Here is a 7,311-nt window from a genome sequence, read left to right on the forward strand (position 1 = left end):
AAATATTTATTCTTATATATTAAATAATAAAAAATACTGTATTTAATATGTTGAAAATGTATAATTTTACATAAAATAGTATGAAGATTATGGTGCTTAGGTTGCTGTGCATTTACCACAGCATTTCTCAACCTTTTTAACATGGAGGAACCCTTGAAACAACTTTCAGGTCTTCAGATATTCCCTCTCTTGTATCATGCTGGATGTACCATGCTGGATAAAAAGATGTCACAGGGTCCATGTCTATTAGCATTGTCATTGAGGATTCATATGGATGTCAAGTCATCTCCAAACTTTCTACAAATTAGAAATTGGAATTTCTCATAAAATAAACTAAATTTTGCTATCACCATATAATGGTTTATCCATGTTCTTGTTACATCTGACACACCATGGCCTCTGCATGAATCCATTGTATTGTAAAATGTTTTCATCTTCTCTTACTCCCCTTTGTTCTCTCTTCCTGACTCTTTAATGTCCCTCCATCTGCTGGCTGTACTGTATCTCTTCCCTTTCCTCCCCCTCCTGCTAGGAGCTCAGGCCAAGGACCCAAACTGAACCCCCTACTGATGTCATCTCCCTGGGGAACACTTAACCCTATTACAATTATCATGGCCATTACTGCCTACTGACTGCTGTGACCCATTGGAATACACTGAGGTCTGTATGTAACATTCACAATTTAATAAAAAGGCTGTAGCGGCCCCACTGGCTTCTGAATAATTTGAGAGAAAAGCCTATACGTATTTTATTTATTAAATACCAATTTGCATCTGACTTAGCCCATAACTAAGATAAGACTATAAAAAAAAAGGGATCTCCATTTTTTAAGTGCCCCTGATCAGTCACAGAATTTTGACCAACGTGATTCCAAGTTATCACATGTAAGTGGTTGAGGGAGGTTGGGAACCATTATTTCCACGGGGCTGCAGTCACAACTGCTGCAGATTGCAATTAAGTTCCCAGAAATGACAAGTGGCTGTTGGTAGAGCGGTTGTTGCCTTAAAATTTGCCGCATGCAAATCTGGTTGCCATTGGTGCAGTTTACCACCGCCAGGGCCCAGCAGGGGTTAGCACCCCAGGCACTCAGCACCAGTCCCTAAATGGGGTGTGATAGATAAAATTGTTCTGCTTTCAATTTAGCTTATGAATTGGAAAGGAAGCGTCATATGTGGCAAAATCAATAGGCATTTCTGTATTTACTGAAAATGTTCTTTAAAAAAAACACAAAAAGACCCGTAAACTGCATTTATTTGGTTTCACAAAAATCGTTTTTAAAACTCAGAAGAAAATATTAAAAACAATAGACGGAGATAAAACAGCAGGTACACAGCTCCTCTATATGTAATTGATTTATTTAGCAGTTTGCTTGGACTTATGGTGTCCTGGACTGTAAGTAAGTCAGCTCCAATTTCACTGCAAGGTAAGTAGATACAAGTGTTAAAAGGCTGCATTCAGTGATTTAGAAATTTGCGAAGTTTTAATGCAATATAATTACATCTGATTTTAGATAGAAACAATAATTGAGTTTATTCTGCTGTTGGCACCAAGCAGTATCTTTGTCCTCCATGGCAGGCTGGGAGGGTCACATTAGTAATAAACACGTGAAATAAACGGTACAAGTCTGAACTTCATACCGCACGGCTATGGCACAAGACCTGCTGAAATTCCTGAACATGTTGCAATTGATTTTTCTCAATCAGCTTTAAACAGGAAATCCTAAACATTGCACACTCCCTTCTCCCGGGGATTTTCATTCTGAGCTGTCACATCGGATGTGGGGAAATTTTCCACATTGTTCTAATAATGGGAAGACATAAAATATTTTATGTGGATCTCTAGCCATATTGATTTTAGTATTGGACAGAGTAGCGAAGGGTTGGGATCTGCTCAGGGTTTATTTCATCTCCTGCCCTAGTGATCATACTGCCAGTGGAACAGAAACTGGAGACCAAAAACAAATTGTTATCAGAGGTTGTAGTCTTATCCTATCCTATACACCAAATTTCTGCCTTTTTAGACTGCTGAATACATATACATTGAAAGATTTTGTTCTATCTGTTCATAAAATTCAAAAATGCTTGTTGATGTCAGCAATTATAAGGTGTCCTGTGTAATCTCAAGGAGTGTCATCGGCCCTGCTAAACTCATAGATGTGAACCACAGAACCCAAGTCCTCTTCATTATTCCCTTAACACAGGACGGAAATGTTTTGAAGCTCCCAGAGTATACCCCTAACACAGAACTTGTCTAAGAGTGGCAACACTAGTCCACCATTGAAATAGTAAGGTGAGAGTTAATATTAATAATATTAAGCAGTGTTTATATAGCGCCAACATATTATGCAGTGCTGTACATTAAATAGGCGTTGCAAATGACAGACAGATACAATGGCAAAGGAGGAGGAGAGGACCATACACCGAAGAACTTACAATCTAAGAGGTGGGGCGGGGGGTAGTACACAATAGGGGGGAATGGTGGGTAGTGAGGTCGGTTTTAGGAGACAGAAGAAGACAGGTAGGTGAGTTTGAATAAGACAGGTAGGTGAGTTTGGGTAAAGATAAATTTTAGTTGGTGCAAAAAGTCCAACTTAGGAGGTAGCTGAGTAAAAACTTAATGCACTTGTTGGTTCCCTAACTTTTTCTGGGGAAGCAGGACCACAGCCCATGGTCACACAAAGGAATCCCATCCCTACCAGAAGGAGGTGTGCTTGGAATACATTTGGAATGATCATGAGATTGTGGCCCGGTTACCACTTCCTGAGCTTACATAAAAAATGAGTGGGGGAGATAGTGAGCAGTTCAGTACCACCCGTTGTAAAATGTTGAAATATGGTCTGGGTGGCAAGGTGCCAACTTCTGCGAGTCATCCATAAACACCTATTTCCACCAGCCCTGATAAAATAACATCTGATGCTAGGTGAACTTTAGCAATCACATCCCTGCCTATGGAAATCCCATAATAAAATGTGCAGCACTTTGCCCAAATCCTACAGAACCACAGAGGCCAAATGTACAGGAACCGTCAGAGCAGCTGCCAGCCTTATGTTCCGCTTCCCTTATGGCTAACGCCTTTCTTGCTGACCGGTATTTTCTCATCTCCCGTTCTATGACATCAGCATATTGTATCAGTAATTAGTAATGTGTGCAGTACTGAATGATGTCTCACTCATCTGACCTTATCTGCTTTCACTGCTTTTAGAAGAGGAAGGCCAGCTTGGTGCCTTCATGGGACTTACATTGATTTATGGATAGAGGGGAAGAGAGCAGAAGGCTGGAGGGTTCCCATACAGTTTATACCGATGAGCCATAACCAGAAACTCTCCAAATATTTCCCAGATGACACACTTGTATCAAGGCACATATATGTGGTTTCCTTTTCTGGTTTATGTTTAGCACCAGTGGACTAGATTTCTGTAATACATTCTTACCATCGTATAAAATTCCATGAATCAGTGATTAGTCCATAAGATGATTTGTAGGGTATTCATAGGTAGCATAAAGTGTGAAAAATGCCAAAAAAATGCATTATCAATTTCAATTTCAGTGGCAAATAAATTCACACAGTGAACATATAATACTGGTCATGAGGGGATAGTCATTTATTAGCACTAAAACTGTGCCCAAGTGTGATGGGCAGAATTAAAGGAAAGTTCTCAACCTTTTAGCCCAGAGGCAATCCTTGAAACAAATGTCAGATCTCAGGAACCCCTAATGAATTCATTGTGGGTACGTGGGGAGAATGAATCACTACATTACAATTCAGGGAAGAATGCCCTGTCCAGTGTTACTCAATATGCCACCCTACCTGACAGGTAAAATAGCCATTGTTGGCTTTGCCAAATGGCATTGAACCCAGAAGCATGCAAGCACCATCAGATAGGAGGTCAATCAGCCAAAGTGCAAGGAACCAGTTTTTTTTTCCTTGTAACGTCTGCTTTAGATTTCTCCAAAAGTAAGATTTTAAAAAAAGAAATTATCTGTGGTTTGGAGGGCTTCTAATATTCAAATGATCTTTTTCCAATCCATATACCCAGAACCCTTTATTTTGTGTGCCCGCCCCTGCTTTAGGAGTCAGTGGGGGCGGTCTAGACCCATCCTCTGTTTGTGACTGCTTCTAGATTTGTCTTTAATTCTTAAACATCTGTTTGACTCCTAGGGATGTAGAGATCCCTAAACTATAAGACTGATTTATAACAGAACAAGTGTCTGTTCTTTTTTTTCTCTACCAGGAAAGCCATACCATTTTATGGCCCATTTATAAAATGTGAGCTGTGGTATGGAGCCTGCGGTGCAGCAAGTTCCCCATGATTACCAGAATACAGACAGGTCTGTAATTGGAGCCACTGGCAATGGCCACACTGCTGCTTTTTTAATGGACCCCTTAAGTCTATTTTAAAAAGTGCTTTGCAGAGCTTTTCTTCAACTAAAGATTTAAACCAACATGACAGGTAGACACAGAGATTTATCTTAAAAGCTTTTGGATTTGTTTGTATTTTGTTTTTGCTTGCTTGGCGCATTGCTGTTTATTGCAGTTAGCTGACAAACATCAACAACTGCAAACAGTAGGATGATACGATGATTAGAGATCTATAGAGCAATTAACAGAACAATTACCTGCTAATGACAAAAGGGCAGATAAATTGTTGTAAGCAAAAAACAGTGCAGTGTGAAAGTCATTTTTGCATTACTCCATTACTGCATCTATGGAGAGAGTTGTGGTCATCACCCGGGCTGGACTTCCATCATGACTGACTTTGTTCATCTCCATAACATTATACATTAAAGAACTAATTTCCCAATTTGAGGTGAGTTTATGAATGTGAATTAAAAAAAAAAAGCAAAATTGCACAAATACCAATCAAATACACATAGAGGCATAACAAACACAATACAAAAAGCACTAAATTAAATACACCAAACTACCCTAAATGCACCCTTCCAACAAAAAACACATTTCTCCCAAGCAACTCAATGACAAACATTTGCATTTTAGAAAACTTTGACAAGGAAATTGGATCAGGAAAATTTTACTCAATCACTGCGCTCATCATCAATCAAGATATATTCAGTACTTACCATCGCTTAATGTAAAAATATGATGATTACTGAATGCACAACCAGAATAAGTAATGTTTTTAATTTTTTTTATACCTAGTACAGCTGTAAACTGAAGTCTCCATGAGTCACTGAATTATTGGGATCATGCAAATCCTAATGTACTCAATTCATTATCCTATTTATTCAGTGCACCAATAGCTTCACATAACCCAAATCGCAATTTAGATAATCCTGCTGGATCACAGACATTTGCAAATCCGGGATCACTCTGATAAGCGATTTGCAGATGGGCTCACTGGTCCCTACAGGTCACTTGCAGGATGTTTGAGATGGAGATGTCTCCGCCTATATGAGGCCTTTTAAACTTTCAGAAACAATTCGGCTTCTCAGTGCTTTTCTCTGTAGTCTCCTGCCATGGCTTCACTGATGCTTCATATTTAATCCAATGACGGCCAGTAAATTAATTTAGCCCGAGTGATGATACGTCCCCCCAGATAGACACGTCTGACTCCACCAGACACAATAGGCATGTTCCCAATTTGCACAAATCTAATTAGTATGAAATCAGACTGTCGGTTTGTTAATTAGCCGAGCTTGAAATCTTAACCGGCAGGAATTAAAAAACGGGAGCACATTACAGCAGTGTCCCCTGATGACAAATTGCCTATTATTGCCATGCAGGATGATGTCAGACCGTCGCTCTGTAATATTTTTTGTTACTGCAGAGTTCATGGATTGTTATTAGGAAGAAACTAAACTCTGGAAGTTGTGGGTAAAAAAAAGACTAGTCATCAGTTTCCATGACTTGTATTGCACTTGGTGTGGAGGCCGCCATCTTGGTAGAGACAGGGTATTGCTTCCCCATGTCAAATCCTCGAGCAAGGAGAACAGTGAACAGCATGTAAGTGATATAACCAAATCTCTCCCCAAATCTACTAAAATGAGCATATTCAAGGTAACTTACTGAATTAGTGTCCACTTTAAGTGCAATCAAGTTGACTGCTGGGCAGCATTTCTCCAGAAATATCTGCAAAATGTTCATTTTTCTGTGACTGTACCAAGCCATCCTATTGTTAGCTACCCTACCTTTTTATCCCTCAACGTTTCCAAGCACACATATCTGTTTCAGAGAGTTTGTTCATCTCAATTTATCCAAAATAAGACAAGTTCAGTATAGTTATCTGGGCTTCTAATGAAGGATTGTGATGGATTTGTTAAATGATCCAACAATTCTCATTGCTGTCCATATTCTTTGAATTTTTCACCAACACCAAGGTCTAAAGCAGTGATTCTCACCCAGGGTTCCTGCAGATACCAATTATATTTTTGGCTATGTGTAAGGGTGGCATTCTTCCCAACGGCCAACAATATAGGAGACATTCTTCCTAATGGTCACCACTGTGAGTTTTTGATTGCTAATTACAGTAGGGTGTTCCCTGAAAACCTGAAAGTCATTTTAAGGGGTTCCACCGTTTTAAAAAGGTCGAGAAACACTGGTCTAAAGGCATCAATAATGTTTCTGCTTTGCTTTTTAATTGTTGATTGGGGCTCAGGGTAAGCAACCTCATACCATGATTGAGTGACTCCGTCTGAACCTGTTCCTTTGAAATAGACCATGTGACCTCATCCTGCACCATTATCCAGACAGAGTTAGCTAGGAATCTCCATTTAGCATTTCAGAGGTCAAATCGGCAGTTCAGGTTAAATGGTAAGAGTATAGAATCAGTTAGATCCAACAAAAGTATTTTGCTGATGTTAACCTTTAAATGAAACCCAACAGGCTAAAAAATGCAGAAGATAATGTCTTCTGCATGACCCCAGCTTGGGGTAGGAGGAAGTTAGTTTCCTGATCAGGAAATTTCAGGGTTGCAATAATAATAAAAATAATAGGGAAGTGCAACCCAATTGTTTGGCATTTAACCCTGAGATTTTCACATTTGTGGTTTGTGCCAATGGTGTGCTCATAGCGTGGACTCTGAATTGAGATCTCCAACAAAAAAATGATTAAAAGGTTGGTCCACCTAAAATTAATGTTCCAGTATTTGGTAGACAAAGCAGAAGTAATTAAGATATCTTTGGGGTGAGCACCATCATTTTCCCAATACACTCATACACATTCCACAGATGTACAGGTAACTCCCTATTTTAATAAATGCACAGATTGTTTGTCCCAACATTATTAGGCAGTGTGGTATCAGTTACTGTATAAATCCTCACTGTAAGTTAATCACAAACAGAGCAAAAAAAAAAA

The sequence above is a fragment of the Pyxicephalus adspersus genome, chromosome 7 (assembly GCF_032062135.1).
Source record: "Pyxicephalus adspersus chromosome 7, UCB_Pads_2.0, whole genome shotgun sequence".
NCBI classification, from domain to species: Eukaryota; Metazoa; Chordata; class Amphibia; order Anura; family Pyxicephalidae; genus Pyxicephalus; species Pyxicephalus adspersus.